Source organism: Megalobrama amblycephala, linkage group LG14, assembly GCF_018812025.1.
Source record: "Megalobrama amblycephala isolate DHTTF-2021 linkage group LG14, ASM1881202v1, whole genome shotgun sequence".
In the NCBI taxonomy this organism is placed as follows: Eukaryota; Metazoa; Chordata; class Actinopteri; order Cypriniformes; family Xenocyprididae; genus Megalobrama; species Megalobrama amblycephala.
The window spans coordinates 47,056,846-47,075,428 of NC_063057.1; the positions used below are offsets into that span (position 1 = coordinate 47,056,846).

The 18,583-nt window shown below is 38.4% G+C and overlaps 1 long non-coding RNA gene across 1 annotated transcript; it reads right to left on the minus strand.

Moving 5' to 3' along the window:
* Positions 1 to 1,817: 1,817 nt before the first annotated feature.
* Positions 1,818 to 9,721, minus strand: LOC125245938. The gene is made up of 5 exons (XR_007179631.1): positions 9,703 to 9,721; positions 9,478 to 9,531; positions 2,807 to 2,881; positions 2,119 to 2,691; positions 1,818 to 1,929 (listed from the first exon to the last, which is right to left on the minus strand). It is a non-coding gene; the product is annotated as an uncharacterized LOC125245938 (long non-coding RNA).
* Between the last annotated feature and the right edge of the window lie 8,862 nt (positions 9,722 to 18,583).

Below are 18,583 nucleotides of genomic sequence, written 5' to 3' on the forward strand. Positions count from 1 at the left end.
CAGTGATGTCATCATCCAGCTAAGTTCAGTTCACATACAATGTCAATGCAGATCAAACACTGCTGAATATCAAAGGAAGGTGAAACTTGTCATTCCATTATTCAACAAGAGACACAAGCAACTCTCCAAAGAAGACACCACCAACACCAGGCGCATCGCTAATGTACGTGGGTCATATGACTGAAAATCTTCAGAATCCTTTCTTAGAACAGTTCCGATTAACCTAACCCTTAAAATTGATCATTTAGAGAATTTGCCCAGTTTAATCCTCTAAGCAACATAATTTCTGAGGTAGAGAATGTGTTGATTTTAGGTATGTGTGTCTGTGCTGTGGTTTTGCTTTAACTAATCAGTGTAAATAGTGTATGTAGATATTTTTATGAACCTTTATAATATCTATCTGTAAATTGTTATTTCTATAAATCTTTACAATATGATCAGATGTGATGGTTTTTTTTTATCTTTACAATGTGGCCAAATGTTAGCTTTCAGTATTTTTTTTAATAAAACCATATAATGTGAGCTCTTAGAATTTAAATGAACGAAGTATTCTGATTTAAATGAAATAAGTCATGTCAAGTTTTCAAATTAATTCCATCTTGGTTTATTGCATATGAAAATTAAATGGTGAAACATTATCTCTACATGAAGGTCAGTAAAAGGTGTCTAGCTTCCTGATAACAACAAACACTCTTAGAACTGATTAAATTATGCATTTTCTAAAATACAAATCACAAAGTTATCTTGTTTAACAAAACTGATTTAAAATAATTCCAGTCTTCTTCACCTAACGTTACACCCTCTACATGTTGCTCCATCAACCATGGTTTCCTCTGGCCACTTCTAATATCGTCTACCAGTTATGGCCATTAACAATGACAATATGAGACCATCTGATCGTCGTATAAAGTTTTCTCCGTGCTCCCAATTTAAAACATTTACTGCATTAACGTTATTTGTAATTTCTCTAAAGTTATAGCTCGCTATAAACAATCTTTAAACTACTGATCTAGCTACCGGATGTGCCGCGTCAGTTTAGCAGAAGTCGGATGACAAAATGCGGAAGAGTGGAGAATTAAAAATGGGTGTGGCGGAATAAGGTGAATATCGCTGGTAACGCATTTCGAACTTCGTTTTACCCCTAAACGAAGAACGAAAAAGAACTTCGTTTGAAGTATACCGGGGCCTTTAATGTAATTCTGTAATGCCCCGGGGTTGACCGTTACAATTTTCTTATTATAATATATTTTATTATAAATCCTAATACTTCCCAGATATTTTACCTCATTCAAATCTCTGGCTATACGAGACCTGTATTTTCTGAAGACAATTTTTTTATTTCTGTTTTGATTGTTTGTTTGTTTCTCCATTCAAAAATAGAAAGTTCTAAGCAATTCATATATAAACAAAGAGACAATAACATTCAAGCAAAATATATGTAACTTATCTTAAATAATTTTCCATACACAATATAGATGTGTAGAAACAAAGAGTCACAAAACCAAACAATATCTAAACACCAAAGCAATATCTGTCTGCTGGTTACAAAAGCATTTAGCATCAGAAAGTTATAGAGATAACTATTCAAATATGAAGGAAAAAATAAAGAAAAGATCTTTGACTCTTTCTCATATTGTTCTTAAAGGCATAGTTCACACAAAATTCATGCAGGTTTGAAATAACAATTGTGATTAAATGATGACAGATTAAATGGTGCCTTAAACTCAAATTCAGGTATTATAAAGGTTATTATAAAGTTTGAAATATTCATTCTCCTTCTGCAGCACTGGAAAGTAATTTTATAACCGTTGATTGTCTTCTTCATCAGTCTGTGGTTTTGTCTTTTCTCAGTAAGTTGCTGCAGACCCAAATGAACAAAGCTAATACCACTAAAATGCTGTGGATCAGAAGCACAATATAGCCAACAAGCTGGGGAGGGGAAGAATAAAAAAATCAGTCCATTATATATTGGAATATAAGAGCACTTTCTGCAACATATGAATGTCAGGAGTCTTTTTGTTGATGCTCTATCCAAGTAACAGTACATTATGGAAATCATTTGTTTTAACTAATACTATGCAACTCCATTATATAATCTGAAGATACAAAATGACTTACCTGTGACTCATAAATAAAAGATAGAGTCAGGTTTTGTAGTTCAGTCTCATTTCTTCCAGGGATCAATTCGGTAGGTTTACACCATTTTCTATTTAGTTTGTCATCAAGAACATAATCTCCATTCCAGTCTGTTTTACTACAGGCTATGTAATCCCCGTCAAACAGCAACAAAATGATCCACAGGATAGGTGGAAACAGAAAGTTGAGGATATTGAATAAAGATTTCTTCTTATCCTCTTCTGACTGAACATACCGAAAATAGAGACAGAGCATTAAAGCTAAAATATGAAATGCAAATGAACTAAAGATTAGGCCTGTTAGTTTTGTATTCATCTCAATGTCACACGGACATGCAAATTTGTAATCTGTCACTATCTCTAGTATAATTGTCAAAATGTTTCCTGAAAAAGTACTGAAAAAAGGAGATTTGGTCAGACTGCTCGTAGTTGTGGAAGACATCTTTTGAGGTTTATTTAATGCCTTTGAATATGTTCTGGTGTCTTGTTCTCAATGTTTGCAGTTTGAACAAGAACGAGATTCTCATGAAAAAGTCATGGACAGAATGGTGGAATGCTGCAATAAACAAAATAGCAGAATATGACATACAAACAATTAAATAATATTCTAATTAGTACTTGCTAACTTAATATTGGACACTTTTAAATATTCCAATGGTTTTTTAATATACTTGCGCTTGTGGCTATGTTGTGATGTGTCGTCTGTGTATTGTTCTGCTTCTTCATCAACATTTAAAGGTGTCTTACTAAGAAAGGGGAAGAGCACTACTTATCAAAAAACTGATGTGTTCTTAGTAAACATGCCTCCAAAAAATGTGAGAAACACATCATGTCTATCAGTTTGTTCTTTCTCTTTCTATAGTAAAAAGCATACTTCTCATAATTTTCCAGTTGTTGTTTTTTTTTTTTTTTTTAGTTTGCTATTGAATTGAGACAATAAATAGGGGAAAAAGAGGTAATGGGATCACAGGCCAGAATCAAACCCGCAGCCAGCAAGTTGTTGACTCAATAAACAGACTTGTTTTAAGCGGTAACTTTTTACTCCCTTCACGTTTGCCCACCAGTTACAAGCAGACTTTGCGCGAACTGACAGAATACTTCAAACATTGCGTTACTCACAAAACCTCATGGGTACAAGGGAAAACATAACTTAACAATCTCCCCTTTTTTCTTTAAAGAAAAGTACTTTAAGAATGCAGCTTGTAAACATTACTTTTCAGAACAGGTAAACAAGGAAATGTATATGTTAGTTAAACACAAAAGAGTCAAAGTATTGCACAGTTCATTCAGATTTTAAGTTTGCAAACACCTTCACTGAGTGCCCTAAGTAGTCCAAGTGCTGATGCCCCCTTTTTGGTCAAGCAGTTAGCCAGCTGCTCTTTGGTGGCGGACCACACAACCTGCTGAATAATCCCAGAGTGTATGAGCTCCTTCATACTGCTGATCTCAAGACGCAGTCTTTTTTCTGTGACAGATTTTGTTGATTTAACTGCGTCGAGAAGAGAATGATTGTCTGCAACACATACAATGGGCACAGCTTTGGACAAACAGTCCCCGGTGGTGATTTCTGAGAAGAGAGTAGCTAGAAAAACTGCACTATCAATCCCATCGGCAAGGGCCAGAGTTTCTCCTGCTAATGTACTCCGCACGACTCTCCGGATGCGCTTGGACTGCCAAGATATGGGTGAGAATTTTCCATTTTTACCCATAAGCATGATGAAATGTCCACCCTGTGTGCCTCCATCAGAGAGGTTTTACCATAGAGGAATCACTGTACACCACAAGTTTGAGGGAACTGTTTTCACCCAGGTACTGAAACCTCAACACGACATCTTCTGATTTGACTTTCCTAATGAGTTTGTTAGTGCAGAGTCTGAACAGTTGCATGTTTGGTGTTAGATGCCAGGATGGATATGTCACACATAATGTCTGGCCTGCTCTGTCTTGCTACCCACAATATTTGTCCAATCTTTGACTTTAACATGTCCATTTCACTATCTGTCAAGGTTGCGTCACGCTGGGTTGCTCTGGTGGGATCAATAGGGATAGTCTGCAAATTCTAGATGTATGCTCTTTGTTGCACTTGTATCTCACCCTCCACAGAATTAACTTCCATTCCAATGTAGCTGAAGTCGTCATGCTCTTCTCGTCCAACTTGAAAAGCTGCTTTTAGCTGAGGGATTTCACTAGTCTGGCTTTAGGCACAACCCCTGCAGCTGTTTCTTTAAGTGTGCACACCCACCTTGTTGAGACACATTTCTGACCTTCATCTGTGACTTCTTCAAACACGTCATTCTTCTTCCAGTTGGTGAGTTCTGCATGTTTTGCTGATACAAAGACATCATCATGCACAACAAATACATCCTCCCCCTTGCTAGTGCACTCCTCACTCTCTGAGGGAATCACTTGAACACTGTCCATTATACCTAGGTTGACCAACCGTGATGTACCAGCTAGTTCTTCTGGCTAGATGAACTGCAAGTTGTACCAGACTTTGTGTTTTCCAGTAGCTTTTCCTGCTCGGCTAAGGACTTTTCCAGTTTGGCTTTGACCACTTTCATTGTCTATATATTTAACCACCAGGCCAATTGTTATCTTAAGGCTTTCACAGGAGGAACTTGCTTGTGGTGTTTGAGACTGCTCATGACTTCCCCTTGTAGCTGGCTCTGCTGCATCAGGAGGTTCAATGATCGCAGCATTATGTGACTCAATCTCTGCTTGAGTCACGTCCTCATTGTCACTTTCATTTTCACAGAGATCTGCTGCTGGTGATGCTGTAGAATTTTCAACTGTTTTTACTTCAGTTTTTGTTTCATCCACTTTAGTCTGAGTCTCAGTCACCTTTCTTAGTCTAGACTGATGGACCCGTACATAGGATCCCCCATGTCTCACAAATACAACAGCCCCATCTTGGCCTATCACCGTACCCGGACCTTTCCACTCATTACAGTCCAGTCCATCCTCTTGTAGTAGACTTTGTCCCCTGTGACATACCTGTCATCAACTGGCCGTAGTTGTTTGCGAAGGGCTCTTCTGAGTCTCTTGGAGCATTCTGCCTCTGTGAATGCCTTTCTCATAGCATGTAGCGTTGTAATGTGTTGAGCTACCCAGGAGCTCACACTGGTCTCCAGGGCTGGGGGTTTGTCATTGAGCACGGAGGGCAAGTTTGGATTCCGACCAAACACTAGTTGGTAGGGGCTGTACCCGTGTACATTGTGCATAGAGTTCTTTGCCATTAGTGCCCAATCTAGCGCTGTTGTCCAGTCACAGTTGTTGTCCTTTTTGACTTTCAGCAACATATCAGTGAGAGTTTGATTATGCCTTTCCAAAAGCCCATTGCTCCATGGGCTGTAAGCTGCACTTGTTTTGATCTCAATGTTGAACTATTCAGCCATGCCCTTTATTTCTTCGTTATTGAATTCACCTCCATTGTCACTGAACAGCCTGCGCGGAGGACCATGAACACTGATCCAACAGTGAATGAACTGCTTCACAATCTCTTTGGGGTTTTTCGTTGTGACAATACTCCCAGCGCTGAAGCGGGTAAAGTGGCCAATACCACACATTGTGGTCAAGCTCATGTAAGTCAATAGCCACAGTTTCGTTGTAATCTAAGGCCATAGGTAGACCAACTATTGGCTTGTGTTTTGGCTTACTGTACCTGGTACACGTGTTACAGTTCTTTACAATGTTTTGGAGAATGATGCCGCTTTCTTTGTCTTGAGTGCCTGAGCAGGTGAGTAACTTCTGCAATCTGTCAACTGAGGCGTGTCCAAACTGTCTGTGTAGTTTCCAAAGGATTTTTTCTTTTTCTTTTGTGGTCATGTTCTCTCAAACAATGAGAATCTCCTCTTCGCTTTAAGTCTCCTTATTGTCCTGATTGTTCTCATCTCTCAGGTTCACACAATAATGTCCAGAAGATGTCAGTTCAAGTTTAACAGGCTGTTGGAACATTGTTGCTTTATCATGTGCAACGTCTAACACGGCACTTGCCCTTTTCAGTGAGGCCTTGCTTAAAAGCATTGGTATGTTTGCTGGAAAAACCTCACTTTCTATTTTGCATTTGGTCTGACCTATCTTTACTGGTATGGTCACTTTTCTTGTGGAATGAACAACTTTGCCATCACCAAACCTGAATGGTCTTGCACTAATTTCACCAACTATTTTGTGTAGCTCACTTTGTGGAAGCCCACTAGTGTAATCATCCAGCCATTTTTCTCCACACACTGTTCTTGTGCAGGCTGTGTCAATCACTGCTGACCCCAAAGCCTCCACCATGAAGATATCTGTGTCAGACAGAGTCTCATTAGAAAACAGATTGATGTTGCACTCATCATATTCATCTTTTTGCTCTTCATTGTTGTCTCTTTAACATGTTCCCTTTTGTTTGGACAGTCTTTTGCCCAGTGAAATGTGCTCTGACAAACTGCACATCTTGTTCTTCTGCCATGTTTATCAAGGGGGTTCGTGCCTTGTGCCACCGCATGGCTCTGTTGAATGTTTGATTTACTTTCTCTTTTGCCTGTATATCTCGTATAATAGGCGCACTCATTGTCATCAATCTGCTGCACACTGCTGCCCTCGCGTGGTGATGTGACGTCTCCGAAAATTCTTTTCAAAGCTGACTTCATATCAGGGAAGGAGACACTGGGACAGGCTGTGAGTGCTAACTGTTTGTCTTTTATGTTGAGTCCGGCCGTATCCAGCAGTTTGAAGGATAACATGGCATCTGGGAGCTCCATTTTGAACTTGCGTAGCCTGTTGTACCTGCGTTCAAACTCGACAATGTAGTCCACCATGGACACACCGCACTCTCTGGTGACGTGATCAAACTCCGTGTACGCCTCATACTGGCGATCCTTTTCTTCTTTTAAAGGGGACCTATTGTTAATGTTAGTTCATGTTAGTTCTTAATGATGCTACATAACTTTATTTTAATTGCCTAAAAATTGGTATTTGTAGAAATTTACATAAGCCAAAATTTTAAAAGGCTTTAAAAGTATTGTTAGTTCATGTTAACTATAGTGCAGGACAGTGTTAATGGCTACACAACCTTATTAAAGTGTTCCAGGTACATTAAACATACTAATGCTTACATGGAGAGACTACCCTAGAATATCATGCACTATCCCAACTAATCCTAAACTAACTTTTCTTCACAGAATAGTAAGAAAATCCCTCTTTGTTCTCTTTATACATTTCTTATGGTTATTCTGAAAGAAAACGCGCTGGGTGTTTACTGTTGCTATAGTAACGAACACAACTTTAATGCGCATCTGATTGATAGATAAACCACACGCTCTTATTTCAGTGTTGTTAATGTCATAGTTACTTCAGCAGTTTCCTTCATGCATTCAGTTTAACAACATTAAGTTAAACTTCATTTATCAGTCATCGGAACTGTGCGTATGCTGCATTTAGACACTTACATTATATGCGTTTGCTCTGTCCATGCAATAAATGCACACCTTTTAAGTGGGGTTTTACTTCAATTGCTCAGATAATGTCAATGGTATGACCCACTGCTCATGTGAATAACAGTGGCCGTCCTGAGGACAGCTCAAATGCGGGTTTCTAAAACATGTCGATGAGAGCTACAGACGGAGCGTGAGCACAATCCAGGCAGTAAAGAGTGCAGCGTGTGTCTGTGAAGGAGAGCTGTGAGGGCTCGAGTGATGCACACAACATCTCCCCTAAATTTGTGCATGTAGTAATTATATATTTTAAAGCACTTAATCGCTATAGAATCGCGATTAATCCGATTCTTAACATTTTACATTGATTATCGGCCAAAATTAATGATTCACGATTCAAAAAACATGTTTCAAGATCGATGCATTAGCATCGTCAGGATTTGTAATCGATGCATCAAGAAAACGAGTGAATCGTTACACCCCTATGAAACATGGGTTGCAAGAAAAAAAACATAAGGGGCCGTTCACATATCATATCTTTTCCGCGCGCAAGTCAGTTATTTCAAACGTAGCCGCTCTCACAATGGAAGCGACGTGGTCGAGACGAGCATGCGGTGCGTTTTCCAGGCGCATCACGATGAGAAATTCTCAACTTTTCAGAATGCCGCAAGCGCACCGCAGGTCATGTGACAAGAACCAACCGATCAGCTTCAGATTATAAAGTCATTATACAGATTTTTTTTTTTTAGCTGTTTCTTTTTACATTCTTTACAACATATAAATCTCAACAATAGTGACAATCAACAAAGCTTATTTAGTAGTTTGGTGACGTTCAGAGTTTATCTGAATATTTTTTGATTGTCACCTGTCATGATCACCTGCTGTGGTGCCCTTGATAGCCACCAGAGGGCACTCCACCCCAGACTATTGTCACTTTCACGGACTCCATTTCCCATCACCCACTTCCCAGACTCATTACTGATTTTACACACAGCTGTTATCAATAATGTCATTTGTTTCTGTCTATTTATACCCAGTTTGTTTCATTCAGTTTCATGGAGTTTTTGTTATTGTCACTCTGCTCATCTGAGTACTCCCCCTGGTTTCTTGTTTCTGGTAGATTTTGCAAATGTTTTGACCCTTTGCCTGGCTTATGACATTGATGTTGGATTCCCAAATAAACTGCAACCAGATCTTACTTAAGTCTCAGAGCATTCCGTGACAGTCACCATTGTTCAGATTCATAATGTCTACATGATCTGTCAAAGCATCTTCTGCATAATGACTTCATAAAATCTTTCAGAGTATCACAGCACTGCAGGAATTTCTGCCTGAGAATCTAACGACTGATATTAAACAGTTTAATCAGAGATTAGACTATGGTATCAGTGAATCAGGCCACCATCAGGTGCATATCAAACTATCAAAGTAATGTGATTTCAGCAAATGAGGCTTCCGTACGTCATAACTTTTCTGAAATGATTCTAAATTCCATTGGTTCGCTGCTAGGGGGCTATGATCTCGATGGTCAACAGTGTAAATGCAGCAAAATCTAAATCCAAAACTATTGATCAATTGGTTTAATTGATTCAAAGTTTGTTCCACTCATCATTTTACATTTTGTAACCATTAACCCACTGTAAAATTTCCATGGCATTTTTTTTTTTTTTTTACTCTCAGTTTTAAGCATATTTAATTACGCTTAATAAATTAATTGAAATTAATTTAAAAGCAGGCTGTATGCTCATATTGTATTTTTAATCCTCCACATCTATTTTGTACTATTTATGTTGTTTAATAACTATTGTAATGATTAATGAATTCCTGAAGCAAATCTTACCAAAACCAAATAAAAAATAATTATCTGATATTTAAAAAGTAATTAATTTTACTCTCCTGTAAAAATTGTTAATGTAAATTCAGCTCACCTGGAGTCTGTAATGGCTTCTCGGTTGAAACTTGTAGAAGATCCCTATAGTTATCTGCCAACATCAAAATAACAAATTATATTTTAGAGTAAATGTTTATTTTCATAAACTAGAGTTGTAATTTTTGCAAATAAACAGCCATGTGTAAGAGGAATATTATGTTGTGCTAAATTATTTCAAGAATTAAGATTTGCAATAAAAAGAAGTATGAATATTCTTACATACCATGAGTCTGAGAAGAGTGTCTGACTGAATCTTTCTGAAATACTGCTCTATTTATTGATAAGCTAAGCCCCTCCCAGCTAAATCTAATTGGTCATTACAATGAACAACAAATCTTCATGTATGTGCATGCTTTCAGAAATGTGCTCCAACACCCACAAGCAATGTTCCCTCTAATTTTTTTTCTCACTGAGCAAAACTTTTCTCTGTTGAGCGCACATTTTGGCCACCTGAGCAAAAACATACTTTATATCCGACCTGTACAATGAACGTAAACACACACACACACACACAAAAATGGTTTTATCATGCAACTGTAACATTTAACTTTAATGTGCCGTTTCTATTTTATTTGACCCTTGATGTAACTTGGTGATATATTAAATAATATGTTTGAAAACAAGCAGTTCAGTCACTAAATTAAGCACATTTTAGGTTATTTGAGATTTTTTCACATTGCTGTATTAACTGTACCAGTCTTTACCAAGAAATTCTATTAAAAATCATTTCTGTCCTCCTGCAGGACAGTTCAATTCTTTATAATAATATGAGCAGTTACAATGATGGTTTGGGACAACCATAATGTGTTTTTGTACAGTCAATTATTAGTAACAGACAGTGTTAAACCATCAAAATTACATGTTTATTGCTTATGAATCTCACAGATTTTATATACCAGGAGGTTAAGATTTTTCGTGGCAAGGAGCCCTAAACAATCCCCTTGTGAGATCAATTTTTTTATTAGGCTTACATTATAATATAATAAAATATAATATAATATTTAAGTATTTAAACTGATATACAGTATTATATCAGTTTAAATGCTTCCATTTGTTTTAATATATTATATAGTGAAAACAAACTGAAGCATTTAAACTGATAGCTAAATATTTTTAAGAAAAGTGAACGTTATCTCATTTATAGTTATCTAAACATCCCTGAAACCCACAGCACCACCACACACACAAATCTATTTAAACTGAGGTACTTATGTATTCTGAGTTTGCAAGGTACAGCTGTGGTGGGAGTGTAATTCCACCACTTTTCATTAAAACATGACGTTTTATTTCACATTTCTTTTCGTTTCGCGTTGCCTCTCGTATTGATGTATTTAGTCCGCAAACATGACAGTATTCTTACCGCGACTGATTTGGCTCAGGGCCAGCCAGCTCACACGCCCTCAATCGTTCTCTTTCTATGAAACCTGTAAACCGCATTCACCGGTTCCAACTCTATAGCGACAATAACTCTATAGCGGTTGTCCAGAGCACTGCAATTATTTCTCATTTAAACTCAGTGCCCAAGGAAGTCGACTGGAAGTTGAAGTCGGCCACGTGCCGCCATCTTGTAGCAGAACTTCACTTGCGTTAGCATCCCATTGACTCCCATTCATTATGGCGTCACTTTGACAGCGAATAACTTTACATCTGAGGCGTTTAAAGACTCCATTTGTCCATTATTTATTTCTAAAGATACACGACAATGTATAAAGGGCTCCATTACCTTCTATGTTACATTATGGCCCCGTAGAAACAGTTTTTGTAAAAATAGGCTAACGATTGCGTCATAACCACTCGACTCTGTGTCGCACAGTAGAGAAATTACCGTACAGACAGGAGGAGAAGCTCGCAGGCAATAGTATGCATTAACTTAATATGGCGTACTGGCGTTACATTTTAAAATACTATACAAAATAATTAATCAGAATACTTACTCCTGCTCACTCACGCCAAAGAACTCCCCGCTCAAGCTCGCCGTCTCTGCAAGATTAACGATGGCAGTTTGCACGCACAGCTACTAGAAGATTTACATCTGTCAGACAGGTTGCTGACGTCATCAAGCTTAGTTTGAGTCTGCGCGTCAGAAACGGAAGTGCTAAAAATCGCTAAAAATGGGCTTCACTTGTCTCAATTGAGTTCCAATGGGGTCGCTGTGTCCATTTCTTTTACTGTCTATGTTTAAACTACTACAATCATTTTCATGTCTGTTCTCTGCGCTTCAATTACTTCTTCTGCGCGGCCGCGCACGCGCGCAGCTTAGAGGGAACATTGCCCACAAGATGTTGATCCGTCTGGTAGAGGGATTGAAAAGTAGCATTAATGAGCATAAATGAACATTTGTTTAACAATAACATGCATGCAATGACCACTACCTCTACACCTTTGAGAAACTTTGACTGAATCTACTTTTACAAAAAATAGACAGTTTAGTAAAAAAAGATCAAGGTTTAGCTGTGGTCTTCTAATGACTTTAAAGGATGTATTCAACAAATAATAAAACATTTTATTAACCGTGATTTCATGGTGAGCATATAATTCCATTATTTAACAGTGAAGCTGCTACAGGTTATTAGCAGCATACTTTCCACCTGCATTATTGTCTATGGATGGATGCCAGTTTTTGAGAAGAAAACTAGCTTAGTTGAACTTAAAAATAAACATTAATATTTAAAACTGTTTCTTCAGTTTACATCACCCTTGTGTGTCATCTTTTATTTTATTTTGTAACATTATCTGAGATTTTTGCATTATATTACTACCCATTTTTGCTACTATTAAATAATCCTGTATGGGCTTGAAAAATCAAGCTGTGAAGGTCACATCAACACAACATCCAGAGACACAGATCCTCAACAAACCTGTTTCGATGCTGGCGTGATGAATCTGATCTTCAACCAGATGGAACTGGATTAAATATTTTGACTGTTGCGATCCAAAGGTCAAGGTCACTTTTATTTACATAGCAGCTTTTCTGCTCACCAAGGTGCTTCACAATAACACAATAAAAAGATAACAGACATATAAGAAATACTAAGTATGAAAATCAACAACATAAACCATAAAACCAAGTAAAATCAGGACTAAGATTTTAACACATTGGGGTGGTTTCCCGGACAGGGTTTAAATTAAGCCAGGATAGGCCTTAATATAGAATAGTTAATCATGGTTTAAAAAATGGCTTTCTGAAACACAGATTAAGTATAGATTACTAAAACCTGGAGTCCTGAATTAAAATAAACCAGATTAATTTAAGACCAACTGTGCAAATCTGAATTAGCATGAGAGAGGTTGCCTGTAAAAGATGGAATAAAACAAGAAAAGCTTAAAATTGCATGGAACTGAGAAGCAAATCCAAGAAAAACAATGGCAGCAAAAAAGACCCCCATATAAAAACTAAACTAAACAAGAGAAATTTATTTTAAAGCAAGCAAAAATACATCAGCTGTGAAAAAAAGAGAAATGACTATATAATAATAATCTTAGGATTAATGTTCTTGTTTTATTTTTACATAGCAACAAACTAAACAAAACTATTTACACATGTGATAATCGGTGTTGGCAGTCTAGAAATGATACTGGTTTGATCCAAAGCACCATCATAGTGGTTACTTCATTATATAAAAAAGGCCATTCTTGTTAGCAGGTCCTCAACTCAAGCACAAGCTCAACACTTCACCACAACGGTAATCTACAAAAAACATTAACATAACAAAAACTTTTACATAATAGAACATTAAACAGTAATAAGTCTCTCCATATTCTCATCTTTCTAAAAAAATGCATAAAATAACACTTTTTCAACATTTACTCTCCCACTTCAGCCCGATGCAAAGCATGATGGGAAGTGAAAGTCCTGTTTGATTGTTATTTCAAAATGAAAACATCAAGTGAGTTCTAGTAACCATTTCAAGTCAATTTAACATGATGCAATCACATTTGAACCAGAAACAATGGTGTTAAATCAAAATAAATTGAACAACACCAAAAATAAATAAATAAATAAATAAGTTATTTATTTTTATTATTATTTATAATATATATATATCCAAGTAATACATGAGTCTTCTTTGAAACACAATGTTAATCTGAAGTTAAATCTGCCTCCTGGTAGGTTTAATTTAAGCCTCAATTTAGTCCTGGAGTAGCTCTAGTCTTCCTCCAGGAAATCATCTTATTAAACTCTGGACTAGAGTAAGTCTAAGACTATTTTAAACCATGACAGAGAAAGCAGATTTCTGTTAATCTGGTTTAAAGAGCCATTTTATTCTAGGACTAGGCCTAATCTCTGTCCGGGAAACCGCCCCATAAAGACCTAAAATTATGAATAGGCCTGAGAAAAAAAGATACGTTTTCAGAGATGACCTGAATACAGATAGGGAGGAGGAAAACCTAATCGACTGAGGTAGCGAATTCCACAGCTTAGTGGCAAATACGGAAAAGGCTCTATCGCCTTTAGAATTCAAGCGAGACAATGGAACGGCTAATAATTTGTCAGAGGATGATCTGAGAGTTCTTTGAGTAGAGTATGGACAAATAAGGTCTGAGATATAAACTGGAGCCAGACCGTGCAAGGCTTTAAATACAAAAACTAAAACCTTGTAATCAATTCTAAATTTGACTGGTAACCAATGTAAGTGTGCCAAAATAGGGGTGATTTGTTCACGTTTTTTTTTTTCCCTGTCAAAAAGCGAGCTGCAACATTTGGAACTAATTGCAAACGTGATAGGGAAAACTGGTTGATCCCAGCATATAAAGCATTACAGTAATCAAGCCTTGTTGAAATGAACACATGAATAACTGTCTCTAGGTCACTAAAAGATATAAAAGATTTCAATTTCCGTAAACCCCTAAACTGGAAAAAAACTAGCTCTAACAACAGAGTTTATTTGCTTGTCGAATTTTTTAGAGTTGCGAATGCGATGGCGTATTGTTGTGTACCAGGTTGTGCATCCTATCAACGGAAAGAGTGATAAAAGTATATCCTTTCATCACTTTCCGAGTGACCCAAAAGCCTGTTGTGAGTGGATTGTGAAAGTAAAACGGGATATTGGACCTCATTTTCAGGTAAGTGAAATAACTTAGCAAATAGTTAGCTAATGCTAGTTTTCCAAGTTGCACACGTTTTGGATGGCCGTTATCAAAATAATTTACCGATTTTCTCATTAGATTACAGACAACACGAGAGTGTGCTCCAAACATTTCACTCAGGACTGCATTGTTCGTTCGCTCATGGGGTTGCATAGACTGAAACAAGGAAGCGTGCTGACTTTGTTTACATGGTGCTGTGAACTCAAGCCCAGGAGGACACTTCAGAGGAATCAAGGGTGCGTTAACCTGTTTGATGACATAATATGAATAATCTTAAAATGATTAGGATTTTATGTTATGAGAACATTTGTTTTAATAACCAATATGTATACTATAATTATATTTTCATTGAATCATTTAAACCTCTCTGAATGTGATAGTACTGTAATGTTTTATCATATTACAAATACTCTTATGTTGCCTAAGCAAACTGACATTTATGTCAAACCGATAGATAAATAGATATGCTGATTGCTGTCATTTTTTTACAGTTGCACTTTTTTTTTTCCTATAATTTACAATGTATATTTTTTTTTATTGGCTGCAATAGATATTTGATAGCTATTACAGGTTGTTTCAGGGTCAGTTTATGTAAATGTCTATGATGTGACAACTGTACAAAACAGTACAATATGAACTGCCAAGACTGAAATCACAATTATGTTCATTTCCAGTGTCTGTGATATTGAAACACCCGAGGAAGAAGAGGAGGACCACCATTCGTTTCCTGATCAGAACATAAGAGAAGAGTGAGTCATTATATCAGACCTAAGGGCAGGGGGAAAAAGTTAAAGAAAATAAAGCATGTAATTCATTGATGAAAATTAGAGCATTGTTACGACCCTGTCTTTTCCTTCGTCACCTGGTGGTGGCAGTGTGGCGTTTGGATGTGACGTAAATGTCCAATTGGATAATTCATGGGCGGAGAGTATAAATAGCCGGCTGATCTACTCAACAGTACTTCCTCTGGTAGAACGGGTTTCTCCAGAGAAGTCGTTTGCTCCAACCTGCTTTCATTTTTGTTCTTCCCAACCTTTCCTACCCACTGGATTCTTATTTTCTTTTGGTTTATTTATTCCCCTAGACATTGCGCTATTTTGTTTGGAACAGATAATTTTGTAATAAACAACATGGCAATTCAAATAACTCATTTGTGTGTGTGATCCTCTTTATGTTATGGTCAAGAACGAGCTGGCCGTGACAGCATGTAAACATATCTTATGACCTCCTTGATGGTTATTTTTATTTTTTCATGTAATTTTCTCTTCTTTCTTAATACGCTGATTTTACACAGTCACCATTTTGAAATCGAAAGCGAGGCTCGAGTGGGAAGAAACCCTGAAGGTAAACAACAATGCCTTGGACTACCAACCTGGAGCTGCTGCCACGATTTACCATCTTAGATGTGGAAAAATGGGCCAAGGATGGATGTCGAATCCCACAAGCTTTTTTGTAGATAGTTTTGTAGATAGATAGATACGCACATATATAGTGTGTGTGCATAATTATTATGCAAGTTGATATTCTGATTGAATATTGTTTCCTACAACCAGGACCAAACATAAGGTGAACAGCAAACCTGTATAGTATGAAAGTTTGAGTGTTCCTTGACTTCCCACAACTTGCTGGACCTTTTATATTGTCATTACTTTGAATAAATACTGACTCATCTATTTTGTTTCTTTATTTCCAGATGGAATTTCCATCTGAAGGTGCCTTTGTCATTGGACATTCAGAATGCAACTGCAAAGCTGGTCTGGGTCACTGCAATCATCAAATTGGGCTACTTTATACCCTGGCACCCACTATATCAAATTAGAATATAAGTCTGTTCCACCCATCGTTAGTAAAACCTCCCTGCCACAGACATGGCATATTCCCTCACGTTCTATGGGTCTAACCCCTAAACCTATTAATACAGTTAAAATATCAAAATTGAAGCCACCAACAGCTAATCCACCTCAAACAACCTACAAATGATCTAGTCATGGAATCATAACTAACATGTATTGTCCTATTTCAACCCCTCTACCAAGTGATCAGTTTGCTAATGACCTCCAGTGGACAAAGTTGAAACTGAATTCGGACATCTGCCTCATGGTCGTAGATCGTAGGGTTGCCCACCACCTCCACTGATCCCTACCCACCGTTTCCTCTGAAGTCAAACACCATATAAACAGTCCACACATGAAACAAGGAACGAAAACATAAAACAAAACTCTCAGGAGGGAGGTGGACTGGAGGAGGACCAGAGGGTGGGATGGTGGGCCAGGTCCAGAGTCCCTGAGGGCCAGGGCGGTGCTGGAGGAACTGACCAGACGGGCACCAGCAGGTCCGGAGTCCTGACTGAGTGCCAGGGCGATGCTGGAGGAACTGACAAGGTGGGTTCCAGCAGGTCTGGAGTCCTGGCTGAGTGCCAGGGCGGTGCTGGAGGAACTGACCAGGCGGGCTTCAGCAGGTCTGGTGTCCTGGCTGAGTGCCAGGGTGGTGCTGGAGGAACTGACCAGGCGGGCTCCAGCAGGTTTGGGGGTGGAGCTTGAAGCATGGGTGGCGTCGGCAGGGCAGACAGCTTGGGTGGCACCGGCAGGGCAAGGAGCTCAACTCACAGGCTTGAGTGGACTGACTTCTTTCTCCTTAACCTGTGCTTACCAGTGGGACTCAAAAAGCCAGGGTCTTGACTCATTGAGGGAGGCATGGTTGGAAAGTCTCTGTGAAAGGGTTCTGGTTCACCCGGTGTTGCCCACTGACCCCGATGATGGAGATATTTGATGAACCTCCCATAGAGCTAAAGAGTCATCAAGGCAGTTATTAAAGATATCCTTCAGTGCTGCATCATTATAACCAAGCCCCACCGCCATGGTCCAAAACGACTGGGCAAAGCCTCCTACCTCCATCCCCTGTTGTTGCAGTGCAGTCAAAGCCTGAAGTCAAGCCATCCGCTCCTTCATAGTGGCCGGAGGAAGAATTTGAATCCCCATACTACTGGATCTGAAGATGGTCGAGTCTTATGTCATGGAATGCACTGAGACTTGAGGGTAAGATCCAGTTGCAGCATTAAATAGGGAAATCCAAAATCGTTGTACATCCAGGCAAACACCATATAAACAGTCCACACATGAAACAAAGAACGAAAACAAAGTGCTCAGTAACGCCGGTAAAAAAAGATTAAGACTCGACAACAAAGGCAGAAACAAACTCAGTATAAATAGACAGACACTAATAACAAAACTCAAGACAGCTGGGTGAAATGAAGGTATGATGAGTCCGGGAAGTGGGTTATGGGAAATAAAGTCCGAAGTGGTGAGGCAATAGTCCGGGATGGAGTGCCCTCTGGTGGCTAACCAGGGCACTCCACCTGGTGATCATGACAAATGCAGCTGCGCAATAAGAGCAGATAACCACCAATCGCGTTTACCCTTGTGGCTTTGTTATAAATGCCCATGCACCACATTTAGGCACATCTCCTGATTGGAAGGTGGTTGACAGCACTGGTGCTCTGGGGTTACTTGAAATCAAATGCCCTGATGTAGACAGTGTCCTAGAGTGCAAGTAACTCTCTGTAAGAGCAGATGGTATGCTTACTTTCACAACCAGCCATGAATACTATTATCAGATGATTGGACAAATGAAAATCACAGGGATGACATGGTGTGACTTTTTTGTCAAAACCAGAACGGACTTCCACCTGGAACACATTCACTTTGAAGGAGAGAAATGGGAGTCAGTAAAAACTAAACATGCCAAGAGGGGACCTGCAACTCTGACCGATGTCTTATGGACAGGTTGTATGGATAGGTTATCCAACAGGGGACCTCCATAGCCTGCAATGGAGCTGTGTGTGAACAGGTAACTGGCAGTGAAGTCATTATCTAACTTTTTAATTATATAATGTTCACACAGGTATCAGGGATCACAGTAGGCATAAGCATACACAATGTACAAATAATAAAAAAAAAAAAAATAATGATCAAATCATCAGTTATTAAAAATTTTAAACTTTGAATTGCTTGAGGAAA